The sequence below is a fragment of the Acinonyx jubatus genome, chromosome B4 (genome assembly GCF_027475565.1).
Source record: "Acinonyx jubatus isolate Ajub_Pintada_27869175 chromosome B4, VMU_Ajub_asm_v1.0, whole genome shotgun sequence".
Taxonomy (NCBI): Eukaryota; Metazoa; Chordata; class Mammalia; order Carnivora; family Felidae; genus Acinonyx; species Acinonyx jubatus.
Genome location: NC_069387.1, coordinates 37,454,244 through 37,473,784, shown reverse-complemented (window position 1 = coordinate 37,473,784; position 19,541 = coordinate 37,454,244). Strand labels below are relative to the sequence as shown.

At 45.0% G+C, this 19,541-nt stretch overlaps 1 protein-coding gene across 10 annotated transcripts in view; it reads right to left on the bottom strand.

The window, feature by feature from the left end:
- The window catches only part of TSPAN9 (tetraspanin 9), a 221,915-nt gene that overhangs the window by 171,396 nt on the left and 30,978 nt on the right, over positions 1–19,541 (bottom strand). Inside the window, exon 1 of one of the 10 annotated variants that reach the window (XM_053225727.1) lies at positions 1,074–1,107. The exons of the other annotated variants lie outside the window; for them this stretch is intronic. The gene's annotated coding sequence lies outside the window, so the exon portion shown is untranslated. Of the gene's footprint in view, positions 1–1,073; positions 1,108–19,541 lie in introns of those variants that run through there. 10 annotated transcript variants of the gene reach the window in all.

Here is a 19,541-nt window from a genome sequence, read left to right as displayed (position 1 = left end):
CAAATTCCACTCCCCAAATTGCTTCCCTCATCTGGAAGCAATTTGCCCCAGCCTCCACTCAATACGAGAGTAAGAGGAGAGAGCCTGCCCCTCACCCCTCTTCTGGGTGGCCCGCTGAACCCCCGAGAGCAGCCAGAGAATGGGTACACGGTCCACCCGACTGCCACACCCAGATGTCTGTTCGCTGCCATTCTAAACGAGCCATCCCTCTGCCACTGAAAAATGGATGACAGTCAAGAGCACAAACTTTGGAATCAGATTGTCCTAAACTGACAGCCAGCTCTACCAGCTGAGTCTAGGTTTCTGCCTAAGGAAGATGGAGTTAAAGTAGTCAGGAGGATTAAATGCGACCATGCCTGGCACTCAACAAGCACTTGATAGAGAGCAGTTATTATTGCTGCTGCTGCTGCTGCTGCTGCCGCCGCATATATACGCTCAGTCGATTTTCTACATAGTAGCCAGTGATCCTTTTGAAATGGGAGGCAGGTCTGTCTCTCCTCCATCAAATTCCTCCACTGGCTCCCACCTCACCACCAGAGAAGCTAAAGCCCAGAAAAAGACTTCCAAGGCCCTATGTGCTCTGAGGACCATGACCTTTCCCTTGCTCACTTCACACCAGCTATACAGGCTTGAACAAGCCACACACACTCCTGCCTCAGGGCCTTTGCACATCCTATTCCCTCTGCCATGGGATGCACCTTCCCCAGGTATCTTCAGGGTTGGCTCCATCACCTTCTGCCATCTCTGCTAAAATTTACCTCCTCAGTAAGGCCTTCCCTAAGTGCCCTGTGTAAGCCATAATCCCTGAGCCCTGCCCTATCCTCCACCCCTTCCCTATTTCACTTTTCTCCATAGCTTCTGTCACTACCCAATGTAATACAGAGCTGAAATTATTTGCTTATGGTCAATCTTCTCCACCAAAATATAAGCTCTTGAGGACAGGGATTTTCCTTCTCTCCTGCATCCCCTGGCAGAGGAGCCCCTCAAACATTTGTGGAATGAGAGTCTCAGAACACTTAGGGTGAACCAAGCTGAGGCCAGGATCGAAATCACAAGTCCTCAGCCCCACTTACACGCTGTCAGTCCTCTGAGGCTCAGTGGCTTCCTCTGAAAAAAAAAAAAATCCTCATTCTAACCACTTCTCAAGGTCATTGTCAGGGGGAAACGAGAGTAAAATGATGCCTGGGAGTATGCTTCAGTGCTTTCCTAGCAGAGTGCCCTATAGAAAAGGAAGACTCCACAATGCATCCCCCATGCTAACTTTCAGTCCCAGGGCAGAGACCCTAGTGCTAAGGGGAGCCTTAAACACAGAAGGATTTACACACACAGTTCTTGCCTCGAGGAACCAGCTAAGTCATGTCTGAGGTCCTCAGACAGGTGGACACATCAGGTGCTAGTCCCCACCGAATCCCTGGTGCCCAGGACCTGCTTACATACAGTAGGTGCTCAATAGATGACCGGCAGAAGCACAAATGAGCAAATCCCATACTGATAACCACATAGAGAATAGTAAGATCACCAATATAAACACCCCCAATAAACCATTAGTTGACCTAAACAGCATGCAGACAACAGCTACCATGGATAGGACTGATGAAAATAGTATCTTTTTCTTTTCTTCACATCGAGGGCAAATGTGTTCTAAGGTGGACACTAGGGCATGGGTACAGAAGGCCACAGGGAAGGGTGAACAAATTCGGGAAATCTCTTTTCAGTGAGCACATTTCAAGAATTAGGCCAAAACACTCCCCGTCATGACAGAGCGCACTCCGTCAATATTAGCTGTAATTATAGCATTGTTTTTATTATTGTCTTGGCAGCCTTCCAGTGGAACAAGCAAGCAGCTGGGAGACAAAACACTGAGGTCTCCCATCTGACAGCGAGGGGCCTGGGCACACTACTGCCCCGCCGAACCTCATCTACCTCATCTGTTAAGTGGCAGAGGCCAGGTGGAGTGCTGCACAGCCCTGGCCACACGACCCTGGCCACACGAATGCCGGGACTCCTTCCTCCCGGATGCTTTCATTCAGTCGTCAGACGTCTACGGGGTGCCCACTTTGTGCCAGCTGCTGTCTCGATGCTGGACGTATAGAGCAAATACAGAGAGAGGCACGCCTTCTCCCCTGGAGCTCCCTTTCCAGTGGGGGCGCCGACTTTGTGAGCCTAAATGCACTTGCACTCCAGCCCTCCTAGCAGATCAGTTTCCAAATAACATTCCCTTTGCTTCTATGGGAGAAAGGACTCCCATTTGCGAGGAGTGCTGCGCTTTTGCTGCGGAAGAGGCTAAGCCCACACTGTCCAGGACGGCGAAAGCAGCTCTGGGAGCGGGAGCCTCGAACATCAGTCCTGCAAACGAGCTCACCCCCCGCTCCCCAGTGGAGCCCTTGTTCTTCCCATTTGCAGAGGAAGAAACAAGAGTTCCCCATGTCAGACCTGTCTGACCAAGGCTAAGAGGACCAGAGAACCCGAGTCCGAGTTCAAGAGTGCTCCTCACATCCATGACCATGCGTGGCCCAGCGAGCTGAAGGAAGACGAGCAGCACACTGGGAAGAAGGCTCTCGGGAGCTCGAGGCCACTTGGGGTCAGGCCAGGGCACTCAGCTGCCGGGAAGATTTCTCACCTCAGGTCTGCTTCCTATAAAGCCCTTGCCCCCAGAGCCTGTCTGGCTGTGACTTACCCCCTGGGCACACCTGACTGCTGCAGACACCACGAAGGAACCAGGGAGGTACCATGGATCCCTTAGCAGACAACCTGACAAAGGTTCCTTCCACTGAGAGGTTGGGCAACAGCTTTAGGGAAGCAGAAGATGGAGTCCTTGGCTTTTTGCCCCTTCTGAGTCAGCCCCCTACACTCTCCAGCCACTGAGCTGCAGACCTGCCCTTCCTTCTCTGGCTGGAATCTTATTTGGAGCTCCCTAAAGACCACCTTAAAAATGGCAAAAGGCTGGGGTGCCTGGGTGGCTCAGTCAGTTAAGCATCCAACTTTGGCTCATGTCATGATCTCACAGTTTGTGTGTTTGAGCTCCATGTCGGGCTCTGGGCTGACAACTCAGAGACTGGAGCTTGCTTCGAATTCGGTGTCTCTCTTTCTCTCTGCCCCTACCCTGCTGATGCCTCTGTCTCTCTCTTTCTCTCTCAAAAGTAAATAAACACTAAAAAAAATTTTTTTTAATGGGGAAAGGCAGGTCCTTGAACATTCTCTTGAAAATCCTGCCCCCACCACCGTTTAACGGGCCTCCACAGTGTGCAAGGTACCATCCCAGACCCAATGGGGTGGCACCTCCCTGGGAGCTTTCAGTCCAGGGAGGGGAGAGGCCGCACAGAGGAAGTGACACGATCCCAGAGAAGTAAGTCAGTGAACAGGTCAAGAGCAGCCGTGTCTGTTCAGAGAGACGTTCGCGAGCACGGAGAATGGCCACAGCAAGGCTGCCAGATGTTGCTGTGTGGGCAGGAGGGAGAACAACGGGCTAACCAGAGTCCTGCACTGTCTCAAAGCCACTGTGTATCCAGACACAGGAGACACAATGGGACAAGGCACTGACATAAGGCACCAGCCCAGATGGATGGGGTGCCAGTCAGGCTGGAACTGAAATGATGGAGATGAGCACAGACGGCAAGCAGCTGGTCTGCAGGGCCACCAGAAGGAGTCCACTTTGGGCAAGGATGAAGGTGTGAGGAGTTCCACAAAACTGTAGTAAGGAGGGCATATTCAGGTGTGCACTGTGTGTGGTGGCGGGCGGGGGGCGGGGGTGTTGGGGACTGGGAATTTCCAGGAGGGCTGGATCATTGGGCTCAAAGGGAGGACAAAGATTTAGAATCATTGAATAGAAAAGTATCTTAGAAACGATCTCATACAACATCATATCTAATCTTACAATCCCAAACACAAAATCCCTGATCAATAAATATCAGTTTTTACTTAAACCCCAGAAGTGATGAAGAGCTCACTACCTCCCAAGATAGCCTATTCATCTGCTAGATGGCACTAGCAGTTAGAAAGTTCCTCCCAGGGGCACCTGAGTGGTTCAGTTGGTTAAGTTTTCAACTTTTGATCTCAGCTCAGGTCATGATCTCACAGTTACTGAGTTCATGCCCTGCACTGGGCTCTGCACAAATGGTGCAGAGCCTGCTTGGGCTTCTGTCTCTCCTTCTCTCTGCCCCTCCCCCGCTTGTACTCACTCTCTCTCAAGATGAAAGAAAGAAAGAAAGAAAGAAAGAAAGAAAGAAAGAAAGAAAGAAAGAAAGAAAGAAAGGCAAGGCAAGATAAGACAAGTTCTTCCTGGAACTGGATCCACATCCAATCTTCTGGAATCCCCTCATCCATGGGTCCTAGGTTTGGCCCTCTGAAGCTACAGGACACGTTTAAGCCCTCTTCTTCCCCATCAATCCTGCACATGTTAGAAAACAATTATCGTGTCCCCCTTACCACTCCATAAAAGCAATTCTAGGACAAAACGAACATTCCTAAATCCTTCATCCAACTCCCACGTGGTATAGCGTCCAGCACCTTAGTCGCCCTTCTCTGGATGAATTCAGATTTGCCAGTGTCCCGACCAGAATTAACAAACCCCAAAACTACAGATGTGGTGGAAGCTCCACAGAGCACAAAGAGAGTCTGAATTCCATACCCACTGAGATAGTGTTCTTCTTAGATAGTTAGCTTACAGTTTCTTTCATTTCTTATTCACTCATGCAATCAACAAATGTGAGCTGCCTACTATATGCCAGGCACTGGACTATGTACCAGGGAAATACTACATTTTCTTTGACAACAAGAAAATACCATCTCATCTTTGTGTTCAGGGAGACAGCCTACTTAGAGAGATAACAGACCCAGATAAAATTATGAGGAAAAGAATATCCTGCTTATGGGGTCTCATAAGAGTGCTGACTAGAGACACATTCCTCAGTGGGGAAGGAAGTGATGCCCGAGGTAAGTCTTCCAACAATGCTGGACTTTGGTTTACCACCATGGTGAAGTCATATAGACTGGCTCTACCCTCTACCACTTTAAGCAGCTAGAAATCTGAACAGAATACATGAGACAATTCCTTCAGATATGAGACAACAGGCCACACAGGACTGTAATCTCTGAGAAGAGGAAAACGTAAGAGTGAGTCCTATGGTTACCCAGCTGACTGCCTGGAGGTGGTTTGCACACAGCTGCACAGGAGAAGGAACAAATGGAGTCCAGTGGGGCACCTGGGTGGCTCAGTCAGTTGAGCCTCCAACTTCGTCGGCTCAGGTCATGATCTCACAGTCTGTGAGTTCAAGCCCCGCGTCAGGCTCTGTGCTGATAGCTCAGAGCCTGGAGCCTGCTTCAGATTCTGTGTCTCCCTCTCTCTCTACCCCTCCCCCACTTGTGCTCTCTCTCTCTCTCTCTCTCTCTCTCTGTCTCTCAAAAATAAATAAACACTAAAAAAAATTTTTTTTTTAAACACACAAATGGAGTCCAGTGGTCTCACCAAGCTGAAGAGACAGAAATCTAGCTCCTTCATGGAGCTAGAATTGAAGGTAGAATAGTAGAGACGAAGGGCTGTGCAGACAGGGTGCTCTAGGAATGTGCAGAAGAGTCTCCTTGACTCTCTGGCTAATCCACACATGTGTGAAGTGAGCTCCACAAGACTGGGAAGAGAACCAATGGAAAGCAATAGGCCAAATGATTGTAGCACACAGGGCCAAAAAGAGGTCACATTCCCCCCTGGAGAGTAGAGAGACCTCACTATACCCAGGGCACTGGGCAGAGTCCTCAGAAGGGTGGTGCCTTAGTAGTGAAGCTAAATTAGCCCTGGACTAAAAGCTGCTCTGGATCCACCCTCACAAAGCTTAAAGACAAGCCTCAAATATTAAACTGATCCCAAGCAATTGAAATGCATGCCAAAATAAAGTCCAATACTATTTAAAGAAATATAATGAAATCCAGCAACATTAAATCTACAATGTCTGGCACTCAATCAAAAATTAGCAAGCATTCAAAGAAGCAGAAAGATATGACCCATAACCAGGAGAAAAATCAGTTAATGGAACAGACCCAAAGATGACAAGATGATGACACCAGCAGACACAGATGAAAAGCAGCGATTGTAAGTATGCTCCATATGCTCCAGAATGTAGAGGGAAACATACACATGATAAAAAGAGAAAAGATATAAAAAGACTCATATCGAACTTCTAGAGATGAAAAAGATAGTATCTGAAATGAACGATACACTGGATAGAAAAATTTAACATCAGGGGCACCTGGGTGGCGCAGTCGGTTAAGCGTCCGACTTCAGCCAGGTCATGATCTCGCGGTCCGGGAGTTCGAGCCCCGCATCAGGCTCTGGGCTGATGGCTCGGAGCCTGGAGCCTGTTTCCGATTCTGTGTCTCCCTCTCTCTCTGCCCCTCCCCCGTTCATGCTCTGTCTCTCTCTGTCCCAAAAATAAATAAACGTTGAAAAACAAAAAAATTTTTTTAAATAAAAAAAAAAAGAAAAATTTAACATCAGATTAGACCCTGCAGAAGAAAATAACATTGTACCTGAAGACACAACAATAGAAATTATCTCAGATGAAGCACACAAAGAAAAAAGACTGAAAAAAATTAATAGAGCATCAGAAACCTATAGGACAATATCCAAGAGGCTAATAGTCATGTAACTAAAGTTCTAGAAAGAGAACAGAGAGAAGGGGGAACAGAAAAATTCTTGAAGAAATAATGGCTGAACAAATTTTCCTACCTGCTAAAACAATGCAGATAAGAGAAAACACAATGCAGGGTGGGAGGGGCATTTCAAGCAAGTAGACCACACCGGGAACAATGAGAAATGAGAGCTTTCATGGTGGGAGAGGGAGGAAAGGCTACAGGTAATTTAGCCTTACAGAAACACAAGAGGCAAAGTGGCTCCAAGGGGGAAGCAGTAAGGCTGGCCAGGGGCAGGTGCAGACCTCATCTTGTTGGCCAAGGGATGATCACCTCATCCTGGACAAGGGCAACTGATTTTTTAAACCTAATGTCAGATTTTACAGTTTTCTTGAGCAGAAGTGTCCAGAGAACAGAAGAGAGGTTTGGGGCCCAGCTGTGACATCTGAGCCTTCAGCCTGCCCCCCATGGGGATGACCAGCTGAGATGCCCACCCTTGGACCCCATATGGAACAAAGAGCAGAGGCAACACAAACACCCCGCCCCAATCTGAGAAAGTTTTTCCTCCCTACAACCCCCGAAATCAGATCATTCTTAAGCCAGAAAGGACCTCAGGGATCAGAGACTCCTCATTTTACAGATAAAAAACTAAACTAAACTAAAGCCTAGAGAAGTAATGTGACTGGTCCAGGACAAGCCAGGTGTCCTGCCTCCTGGTAGCCTGCTCTGTCTACTGACCCACTCTGTCTGTTACAGTTCCACCCGCCCCTCCAGAACTATGGAATGGTCTGGATGATGCTTCTGAGTCTGAATGTCTACACACAGTCGTCTCTACATGTCCAATCTAGCTCCTTCAGGACAAGGGCAGATTCCTGAACTTCTGTAGGATAGATACTCAGTACACATCTCCCTCCCGTACACTGAGCAAAAGTGACTCTGGACCTGGCTCTGGGGAAGAAAGGAGGCAGTAAGCCTCCCTGAGAATCCAAGGCCACAGCTGCCCCAAGCCTGCCTAAGTCTGAGAGGGACAGAGAAACAGAAAGAGGCAGTTAGAGAGACCCAGGAAGCTGGACCCACTGACCCTGGCCATGGGAGCTCCCAGGCGACTCCCCAAGAGGCTGGGATGGTCTAGTGGGAGGAGAGACATTCCTCTGGCCTCTAAATCCTTCTCTCTTATCAGATTGGCACTGAGCCAGGCACTGAGCTTGCCACCTCCTCCACCCCAGGGGAGGAAGAGGAAATGGTCTTAACTCTCCTTCTCTACCCCTCCCCATACCAGCACCCACCCCCAGCCCCAACTTCACTGTGGGCTCTGGGTTGGGCGGCACCTCTTTACAGAGGTTAAGAATGAACAAATTCTTGGGCTATTCCTGGAGCCTTGATTTTTATCATCCTTCCATTCTGGTCAATTCTGAGAGGCCAGCGGCCGGGAATGCCAGAGAGATCTGAGCCCGGCCCACCAAACCCAAAATAACCCCACACGTGCCTCCCTCAAGTCCTCACGGATTTGGCCATTTGGGGTGCATGTTTTCCTACAAAGCTGCCCTCAGGCCCTGCAAGGTCACCTCACACACAGGGTGCTAGGAACTCAAGAGGCATCCTTGGGTGAACTGAGGAAGATGGGAGCAGGTGTGGGGGTGGGGATGGAATAAAATAGAATCCGGGGTCAGCATCTAGAAAGTCTGGCTCCAGCTTCCTCTGCTCAAAAGAACCTGGGAAAACCAGCCTCAGTTTCCTCCACTGTGAAATTTTTGAGCAGGGCTCCCTGTTCACCCCTCCTCGGGAAAGGGAAAGTTAAGTCTCTCAGGCAGAGCCACGGCTCCTTCAGTGAGGAGCTCCTGATCTACAAGTCCTGCCCCTCCCCAGAGACATTTCAAACCCCTGCGATTATGAAGATGGATGGTTTATTTTTTAATTTTTTTAATGTTTATTTTTGAGAGAGAGAGAGGGAGAGAGAGTCAGTGTGAGTGGGGGAGGGGCAGAGAGAGAGGGAGACACAGAATCCAAAGCAGGCTCCAGGTTCCGAGCTGTCAGCACAGAGCCCGACACGGAACTTGAACCCACAAACTGTGAGATCATGACCTGAGCCGAAGTTGGACACTCAACCGACTGAGCCACCAGGTGCCCGAAGATGGATGATTTTAAATCAAGCAAGAGCTCTAAATGTCCAGAGGAATCGGCTAGATTAGGGATACATTTCTTTTTATATCACAAATGCAGTATTTGTTCCGTTCATTCAAAAAATATTTGAGTGCCCACCTGGTTGGTACCAGACAATGAGAAAACAGGCAAAGTGTCAGTGGAGGGGAAAATCAAGGGCTCTGCTCCTCAGAAGGAAGGAAGAACCAGAGATCGAGTGGAGCCGTTAGAAATGTCCCTGCCCATCAGAAAAGAGCCATGGAGGCTGCAGAAGTCCTGAGTCTAAGTCCGTCCCCTGGCAGCACTAACCCTACTTGGAACCTGGGGGATGGGGGGTGGTGGCTGCAGGGGCTATGGAGATCAGTCCCCTAGCCCACTGGGACCACTGGGTTTACAATGTGGCAGCATCTAATGCTTTAGTCCCTGGGGTGGGGACCAAAGAAGAAAGGCCCTGCAGAGTCTGAAGAATCACCTCCTACTTCCCCTCTGCTCCAGAGTCAGAGTGGCCATGCTCCCGCACTCCAGCCCATAAAGAAAGGGTCAATCAAGCAAGGCTTCCTGCCTGTGCTGATCAACATTCGCCCCAGAGCCAGCTGCACTGAGGGCCCAGGAAACCGGACTGCCAGCCATCGCCCAGAACTGGGGACAATTCTGTGCTGAAAGCAGGTCCTACAATCAGTATTAGCATCCCAAAAGCCAGTGGCCCCAGAAGCATTCCCAGAGAGAAGAAAATGTGTCCAATTCAGGTCTTCCAACTCCAGGACTCTGCTGTCCCACATGCATCGGGCTTAACTGGAATGTCAGAACGGGAGTGGTGTGGAGAGAGAGGCCCACTCTGCCTGATATTCCAGCCCCCAGTGTCCAAGCCAGAGTGGGCTTGAAGCATCCACCCAGCCTGCATCCACCCAGCTTGAAGCATCCACCAGCCCCAGGCATGGTGGCACCCATTGTTAACCTCCCCATCAGCCAGTAGAGTGTGGCCCCTCTGGGGAAGTCACACCCATGTTTCAGAAAGGCAGCTGCTGCTGTTTTCTTGAAGAACAGTCCTCAGAGCCCAAGACCTAGTCCACTGAGCATCCCCAGGGGACATCCATCCCTCTCCTACAGGGACACCTGAACTTGTTAAACCACCGAGGGGCATTTGGATAAGAAGTGAGGAAGGTGGATGCTGGAGGTGAGGTAACATCACTTTTATTCCACATGAGGTGTGGGTATAAAGCAGGGAGACTTTGGCTGGGGCAAGGCAGGCATCTCCTTTCAGCCCTACATAAAGGGCTCTGGCTGCATCTACAGCAACCTCTTCCCTTCCTGGCTGGCCTTCAGAGCCCACTCCTGAGGGCTGTGGATGTGGCAGGACCAAGCCCTGGTTGGGGGGGGGGGGGGCGGGGAATGGGAAAACCCACATAAAACACACAAGAAAGTTGGTAGCCAAGAACAGAAAGGGTTGGGGACTCACCTAACCCTGTATCAGTGAAATCAATCTCTCTCTCTCTCCCTCTCCCTCTCTCTTTTAATAAAGCATTGCGCATAATTTATACCCTATTCAAATAGTTTTTTCTTTTTTTATTGAAGTATAACTGAGACACATTGCATTAGTTTCAGGTGTACAACATAATAATTCTACATTTGAATACATTGCTAAATGATCACCACAATAAGTCTATCTACCATCTGTCACCATACAAATTTACAAACATTGTTTTTCTTGATAGGAACCTTTAAGATTTTTCCTAACAACTTTCAGTTTTGCAATACAATATTATTGACTGCAGTCCTCATGCTGTATGTTACATCCCCATGACTTACTTATTTTACAAGTGGAAGTTTTGTTTTTGGTTTTGGGTTTTTGTTTTGTTTTAAAGTTTACTTATTTTGAGAGAGAGAGCATGTGGGAGTGGCAGACAGAGAGAAGGAAAGAGAGAAAATCCCAAGCAAGCTCCACACTGTCAGCGCAGAGACTGATGTAGGACTCGAACTCATGAGCCATAAGATCATGACCTCAAATCAAGAGTAGGACACTTAACCTACTGAGCCATCTAGGTGCCCCTATGAGTGGAAGTTTGTACCTCTTGATCCCCTTCACCCATTTTGCCCAACCCACATACCCCTTCTCCTCTGGCAACCAACTGTTTTAGATTCCAGATATAAGTGAAATCATAAGGTATTGTTCTTTGTCTGACTTACTTCACTAAGCATAATACTCTCAAGTTCCATCCATGTTGTTGCAAATGGCAAGACTGCATCTTCTTTATGGTTGAGCAGTAAGTATTCCATAATATGTGTATACCACATCTTCTTTATCCATGCATCCATTGATAGATATTTAGGTTGTTTCCATATCTTGGCTATTATAAATAATGCTGCAATGAACATAGGAGCGTATATATCTTTTCAAATGAGCATCTTCATTTTCTTTGAATAAATACCCAGAAGTGGAATTACTAAATCATATGGAAGCTCTATTTTTAATTTTTTTAAGAATTCCTATACTGTTCTTTTTTAAAAATTTTTTTGTAACGTTTATTTATTATTAAGGGACAGAGAGAGACAGAGCATGAGCATGGGAGGGGCAGAGAGAGAGGGAGACATAGAATCTGAAGTAGGCTCCAAGCTCCAGCTGCCAGCACAGAGCCCGACATGGGGCTCGAACTCGCGAACTGCGAGGTCATGACCTGAGCCAAGCAAGGTCGGACACTTAACTGACTGAGCCACCCAGGCGCCCCAAGAATTCCTATACTGTTTTCCACAGTAGCTGCACCGACAGTGCCCAAGGATTCCCTTTTCTCCACATCCTTCCCAACACTTGTTATTTTGTCTTTTTGATAATTCTAACAGGTGTGAGGTGATATCTCATTGTGATTTGATTTGTATTTCCCTGACGATGACCGAGGTTGAGCACCTTTTCATGTGCCTGTTGGCATCTCTATGTCTTCTTTGGAAAAATATCTATTCAGATCCTCTGCCCATTTGTTAATCAGATTGTTTACATTATTGTTATTGAGTTATAGGAGTTCTCTCTATATTTTGGGTATTAACCCCTTATCAAATATATGATTTGCAAGTATATTCTCCCATGCTGCCTTTTTATTTTGTTGATGGTTTCCTTCACTGTACAGAAGCTTTTTAGTTTGATGCAGTTCCATTTGTTTATTTTTGCTTGTGTTGCCATTGCTTCTGGATTCAGATACAAAAAGATATCACTAAAAACAGCGTCAGAGAGCTTACTACCTATCCTTTCTTCAGACAGTTTTATGGTTTCTGGTCTTATATTCAAGTCTTTAACCCATTTTGAGCTAATTTTTGCATATGGTGTAAGATGCCAATCCAATATCGTTATGGTATGTTTTTGCCTCCTCTGTTGTAAGTTAATTGACCATATATGCGTGGTTTGATTTCTGAGCTCTCTACCCTGTTGCACTAATCTTTGTATCTGTTTTTATGCCAATACCATACTATTTTGTTTACTATGGCTTTATAGTATAGCTTGAAATCAGGGAGCATGATGCCTCCAGCTTTGTTCCTCTTTCTCAGGGTTGCTTTGGCTATTTAGGATCTTTTGTTGTTCCATATAAGTCTTAGGATTGTTTGTTCTATTCCTATGGAAAACACCATCAGAATTTTGATAGGAATTTTGATAGTCTGAATCTGTAGACTGCTTTGGAAAATATGGATATTTTAACAATATGAATTCTTCCAACCCATGAGCACAAAATATCTTTCCATTTATTCGTGTCTTCAATTTCTTTCATCAATGTAATAGTTTTCAGTGTACACGTCTTTCACGTCCTTGGTTAACTTTAATCCTAGGTATTTTGTTCTTTTTGGTGTGATTTGAAATGGGAATGTTTCCGTTTTTTTATTGTTTTTTTTTCCCAATTTTTATTTTATTTTTGAGAGAGACAGAGCACGAGCAGGGGAGGGGCAGAGAGAGAGACAGAGAGAGAGACACAGAATACAAAGCAGGCTCCAGGCTCCAAGCTGCCAGCACAGAGCCTGATGCAGGGCTTGAACCCACAAACCACAAGATCATGATCTAAGCTGAAGTCAGACACTCAACCGACTGAGTCACCCCAGGTGCCCCATGAAATGGGAATGTTTTCTTAATTTCTTAGCGTATCTTAGCCTTAGCGTATAAAAAAACAACAACATATTTTTATATATGGGTCTTGTACCTACCCTCCAACTATATCAAACTCATATATTAGTTCTAACAGTTTTTTGGTGGAATCGTTCAGATTTTCTAAATATAAAATCATCTCCACTAACATTGACAGTTTTACTTCTTTCTTTCTAATTTGGATGATTTTTATTACTTTTCCCTGCCTAATTGCTCTGGCCAGAACTTCTAATACTAAGTTGAATGAAAGTTAAAAGAGTGGGCATCCTTTTCTTGTTCCAGATTTTAAGGGAAAAGCTTTCAGTTTTTTTGTCATTGAGTATGATGTCAGCTGGAGGCTTGTCACTTATGGCCTTTATCATGTTGAGGTATGTTCCATCTATACCCACTTTGTTGAGAGCTTTTATTGCAAATGGATGGTGAATTTGTCAAATGCTTTTTCTGCATCTATTGAAATGATCATATGATTTTTGTCCTTCATTTTGTTAATGTAGCATTGACTGGTTTGAAAATGTTAAACCATCCTTGCATCCCTGGAATAAATCCCACTTTATCATGGTATATGATGCTTTTAATGTATTATTAAGTTTACTTTGCTAATATTTTGCTGAGGAATTTTTCACGTATGTCCATCAGGGACATTGGCCTGTAGTTTTCTAAATTTTTTTAAATATTTATTTATTTTTGAGAGAGAGAGAGAGAGACAGAGACAGAGCGTGAGTGGGGGAGAAACAAAGAGAGAGGGAGACACAGAATCTGAAGCAGGATCCAGGTTCTGAGCTTGTCAACACAGAGCCTGACACAGGGCTCAAACTCACAAACTGCAAATCATGACTTGAGCCAAAGTCAGACATTTAACCAACTGAGCCACCCAGGCACCCCTTGGCCTATAATTTTCCTTTTTTGTGGTGTCCTTATCTGGTTTTGGTATCAGAGTAACACTGGACTCATTAAAATGAGTTTGGAAGCATTCCCTCTCTTCAGTTTTTTGGAAGAGCTTGAGAAAAGGATAGGTATTAAGACTTCTTTGAATGTTTGACAGAACTCACCAGGGAAGCCTTGACTTTTTGTTTGTTGGAAAGTTTTTGATTACTGATTCAACTTCCTTAGTAATCTATTCAGATTTTTTATGATTCATGAATCCGTCTTGGAAGATCATATGTTTCTAGGAACTTATCCATTTCTTCTAGGTTGTCCAGTTTGTTGGCACATAATTGTTTGTAGTAGTCTCTTACAATCCCTTGTATTTCTTTGGTATTGGTTATAACCTCTCCTCTCTTATTTCTGATTTCATTTATTTGAGCCATCTCTTTTTTTTTCTTAGTGAGCCTAGCTACAAGTTTGCCAACTCTGTTAATCTTTTCAAAGAACCAACTCTTAGTTTCACTGATCTTTTCTATTATCTTTGTAGTCTTTATTTCAATTATTTCCAGTCTGATCTTTATTGTTTCCTTCCTTCTACAATTTGGGGCTTCATTTATTCTTCTTTTTCGAGCTTCCTTAGGTATAAAGTTAGACTATTTGAGATTTTTCTTATTTCTTGAGGTAGACATTTATCACTATGGCTGTACCTCTTAGAACTACTTTTGCTGGGGCGCCCGGGTGGCTCAGTCGGTTAAGCTTCTGACTTCGGCTCAGGTCATGATCTCGCGGTTCATGAGTTTGAGCCCTGCGCCAGGCTCTGTGCTGACAGCTCAGAGCCTGAAGCCTATTTCGGATTCTGTGTTTCCCTCTCTCTCTCTGCCTCTCCCCTGTTCACATTCTGTCTCTCTCTCTCTCTCTCTCTCAAAAATAAGTAAACATTAAAAAAAAAACTACTTTTGCTGCATCTCATAGATTTTGGTATGTTGTAGTTCCATTTTCATTTGTCTCAAGTAAATTTTTTATTTCTTCTTTGATTTCTTCATTCACCCACTGTTTGTTCAATAGCATGTTGCATAATCCCCATATATTTGTAATTTTTCTTTCTTTTTTTTTTTTGAGTTTATTTATTTTGAGAAAGAGACAGAGAGTGAGTGAGTGGGAGAGAAGCAGAGAGAGAGACAGACTCCCAAGCAGGCTTTGTGCTCTCAGTGCAAGCCTAACACAGGGCTTGAACTCACAAACCTTGAGATCATAACTGGAACCGAGATCAAGAGTCAGACACTTAACCAACTGAGCCACCCAGCACCCCTCTAACTTTCTTTTTGTAATTGATTCCTAGTTTTATACCATTGTGGTTGGAAAAGAGTCTTGATATAACTTGAATCTTCTTAAACTTATTGAGACTTGTTTTATGGCTTAACACGTGACATATACTGGAGATGTTCTATGTGCACTCCAAAAGAATGTGTATTCTGATGCTTTTAGATGTAAAGTTCTCTACATATCTATTAAGTCTATGTGGTCTAATATATCATTTAAAGCCAATGTTTCCTTATTGATTTTGGCCTGGATGATCTATTCATTGATGTAAGTGAGGTATGAAATCCCCTACTATTATTCTAATGCTGTCAATTTGTCCCTTTAGGTCACTTAATATATGCTTTGTATATTTAGATCCTTCTATGTTGGGTGCATAAATATTTACAAATGGTATATCTTCTTGCTGGATTTACCCCTTTATCATTATGTAGTTTCCATCTTTGTCTTTTATTACAATCTTTTTTTTTTTTTTTTGAAAGAGATTAGAGACAGCATGAGTGGGGAGGGGCAGAGAGAGGGAGAGAGATTCCCAAACAAGCTCCGCACTTCCAGCCCAGGGCCCAATGTGAGGCTCAAACCCACGAACCATGAGATCATGACCTGAGCCAAATCAAGAGTTGGACGCTTAACTGACTGAGCCACCCAGTCGCCCCTACAATCTTTGTTTAAGAGTCTATTTTTCTGATGTCAGTAAAACTACCCCTGCTTTCTTTTGGTTTCCATTTTCATGAAACATCTTTCTCCATCCCTTCACTTTCAGTCTCTATGTGTCCTAATATCTAAAATGAGTCTCTTGTAGGTAGCTCATAGTGGAATACTGGGTTGGTTTGTTTGTTTGTTTTAATCCATTCAGCCACTCTATGTCTTGATTGGAGAATTTATCCAATTATTTATATTCTGTGTAGAATTTAAGGTATGCACTTGTTGACATTTTGTAGTGTTTGTTTATGGTTTATTGTTTGTTTTGTAGCTCCTCTCTGTTCCTTTCTTCTTTTCTTGGCTTCTTCCCTTGTGGTTTGATGACTTTCTACAGTGTTGTGCTTATGTTCCTTTCTCATTATCTTTTGCATATCTATTATGAGTTTTTGCTTTGTGCTTACCATGAGGCTCATATTTAACAGCCCATATACATAGGAATCTATTTTAGGTTGATAGCAGGTTGTTTGAATGCATTCTAAAACTCTATGCTTTTACTCCACCCCTGAACATTTTATATTTTTAATATCACATTTCACATCTTTTTCATGTCTATCCTTTAACTAATTATAGTAGTTACATTATTTTTAATACTTTTATCTTTTAACTTTAATACTAGCTTTATAAGTGATTAGTCCAACACCTTTACTAAATAATTGCCTTTCCTGGTTACCATTCATATGCTTTCTTGTTACTAATTAGTCCCCATTCTTTTTAGCTTTAACATTTCACGTAGGGCCAGTTTAGTGCTGATGAACTCCTGTAGCTTTCAGAAAGTTCTTTATCTCTTTTTCAATTGTGAATGATAACCTTGCCAGGTAGAGTATTCTTGGTTGGAAGTGCTTTCGCTTCCCTTTCGGCACTTTCAATATACCATGACATTCCCTGCTGGCCTACAATGTTTCTGCTGAGAAATCTCCTGATAGTCTTACGGGGGCTCCCTTGTATGTAACAAGTTATTTTTAAGATTCTCTCTGGGCATGCCTAGGTGACTCCGTTGGCTAAGTGACTGACTCTTGATCTCGACTTGGGTCATGATCTCGCAGTTTGTGGGTTTGAACTCCACATCAGGCTTTGTGCTGGCAGCATGGAGCCTGCTTGGGATTCTGTCTCTCCTTTTCTCTGCCCCTCTCCCACTCTCTCTTTCTCACTCTCTCTCTCAGAAATAAATAGGTGAACTTAAAAATAAATTCTCTCAGGGCGCCTGGGTGGCTTAGTCAGTTGGATATCTGACTTCGGCCCAGGTCATTGAGCCCCGCGTCGGGCTCTGTGCTGACAGCTCAGAGCCTGGAGCCTGCTTCGGATTCTGTGTCTCCCTCTCTCTCTGCCCCCCCCCCCCACTCAAGCTCTGTCTCTCTCAAAAATAAATAAACATTTTAAAAAATTCTCTGTATCCTTAACTTTTGACATTTTAATTTTTTTTTTTTTAAGAGAAAGAGAAAGAGAGTGCAAGCAAGGAGAGGGGCAGAGGGATTGAGAGAGAGAGAGAGAGAGAGCAGGATCATGACCTGAGCAAAAATCAAAAGTCAGTCACTCAACCAACTGAGCCACCCAGGTGCCCTGACATTTTAATTATAATGTGTCTTGGTGTGGTCTCTTTGGGTTCATCTTGTTTGGAACTCTCTGGGATTCCTGGATCTGGATGTGTGTTTCTTTCCCCAGGTTACAGAAGTTTTGGCCATTATTTCTTCAAATAAGTTGTCTGCCTCTTTCACTCTCTCTTCTCCTTTTGAAATTCCTATAATATGAATGTTAGTCCATTTGATATTGTCCCATAAGTCCCTTAGGTTACCTTCATTTTTTTTAGTTCTTATTTCTCTTTGTTCATCTTTTGGGTAAGTTCCACTGCCCCTGTCTTCCAGCTCACAGATTCTATCTTCTGCTTCATTTAGTCTGCTTTTGAAACCCACTCATGTCTTCTTCAATTCAGTTATTCTTCAGTTCTACTATTTCTGCTTGGTACTTATATTCTCGATCTCTTTGTTGAAGTTCTCACTGTGTTTAACCATTCTTCTTCTGAGTTTGGTGAGCATCTTTTAACTATTACTTTGAAATCTACATCATGTAAATTACTTATCTCTATTTCACTAAGGTTTTGTTTTTTTTTTTTTTTCTGGGGTTTCATCTTGTTCTTCTGTTTGGAACCTATTCCTCTGTCTCCTTATTTTGCTTGAGTTTCTGTGTTTGTTTCTATGCATTAGGTGAAACAGCTATCTCTCCCAGTCTTGCAGGAGTGGCCTTATGTAGGAGATGAACCTTACTGTTCAACCATGCCCCAGCTCTTGTTTGCCTCTTGAACCTTTGTGATTATCTAAGAAGCCGGTTTTTTCCTGGTGGGTCCCTGTTGTAGAGGTTATGCCAAGATGTGTCAGTGTTCCAGAGGGAAGATTTCAGTTAGCACCTGGTTTCAGGCCATTTGGGAGCTAGATCCTCAAGTAGCAGGTTTTAAAGCATGCAAATATATGCAGTCCTATGGGAACATAATCACAGACCCTGCTGGCCTGCAAAACAAGCAGTCTGGAGGAGTCCCCTCAGTGACAGTTGTAAAACATGAGGCTCCTTTCTGGGAGGGACCAGCAAACTTTCTGAGAGGTATAGCAAGGCTGAGGATCAGCTCAAAGATGGTATCCTATGTTCCCTGATAGCACCTCTGTAGCCTCTAGATGTGTTGTAAATGTGAAGCCTGCCCCTCAGGCTAAAGCTCCAGGGCAAGTAAATAGGCCTTTTACATCAGATAACTGGGAGTGTGTTTTAGTCTGCTGTCTGTGCAGTGCTCTGGGGATGGCAGTCTGCCAAGAACTGTCTCTCCAATTGTTTCAGACCCATTTGACCCAGAAACACAATCGCCCTTGGTCACTGGAGCCAGGTGCTCAGGCATCCCTATGTGGGCTACATCCATAGGCCAGCTTTGTTGGAGCTGTAGTCAGACAGCAGGTAGTGGTGGGGCTTTTGTCCTGCTGGCTGAGGCACAGTCTCAGGGAGTAGCGCACGGGGGCACGCACCAGTGCTTGCAGGGTAGAGGGAGAGTGACAAAATGTCATCTGCCATCTACTACCACCACTAACTGTGTAGAAGGAGAACACCAAAAATGGCACCCACCAGCATCTCTGTCCCTGGAGACAGTCCCAACAGGCTCTTGTCCTTCTGGCAGACGCCTTAAGAATAGCAAATGGAGGCACGTGGGTGGTTCAGTTGGTTAAGCATCTGGTGCCTGATGTCAGCTCAGGTCATGATCTCACAGTTCGTGAGTTCGAGCCCTGCATCAGCACAGAGCCTGTCAGCACAGAGTCTGCTTGGAATTCTCTCCACCCCCCACCACCCCTCCTCCACTCATATTCTCTCTCTTTCTCTTTGTCAAAAACTAAACTAAACAAACAAACAAATAAATAAAAGAACAGCAAACAGATCTCTTTCACTTATGGTCTAGGCACTTTTCAAACTGCTGCTTCTACACTAGGTCTGAGGACAAGTGAGTCTGCACACGAGCCCTTTAAGAGTGGAGTCTGGGTTCCCTACAGCCCTGTGGCTTTTTCAGACACATGCCCCGTTGGTTTTCAAAACCAGATGTTTTGGGGGCTCGTGTCTCTAATGCAGGTCCCAAAGGCTGGGGTGCCTAATGTGGGGCACAAACTCCGGGCTGCACAGGAACAAGCTCCATGTTTGTGAGATCCCTCCCAAATGTGGGCCACCGTGCCAGGGGTGGAGTCTTTGGCAAGACTATGTCTCTGCCTAACCTACCATCTCGACGTGGCCACTTTATCCATTGTGAAGGAGCTTACTCCCG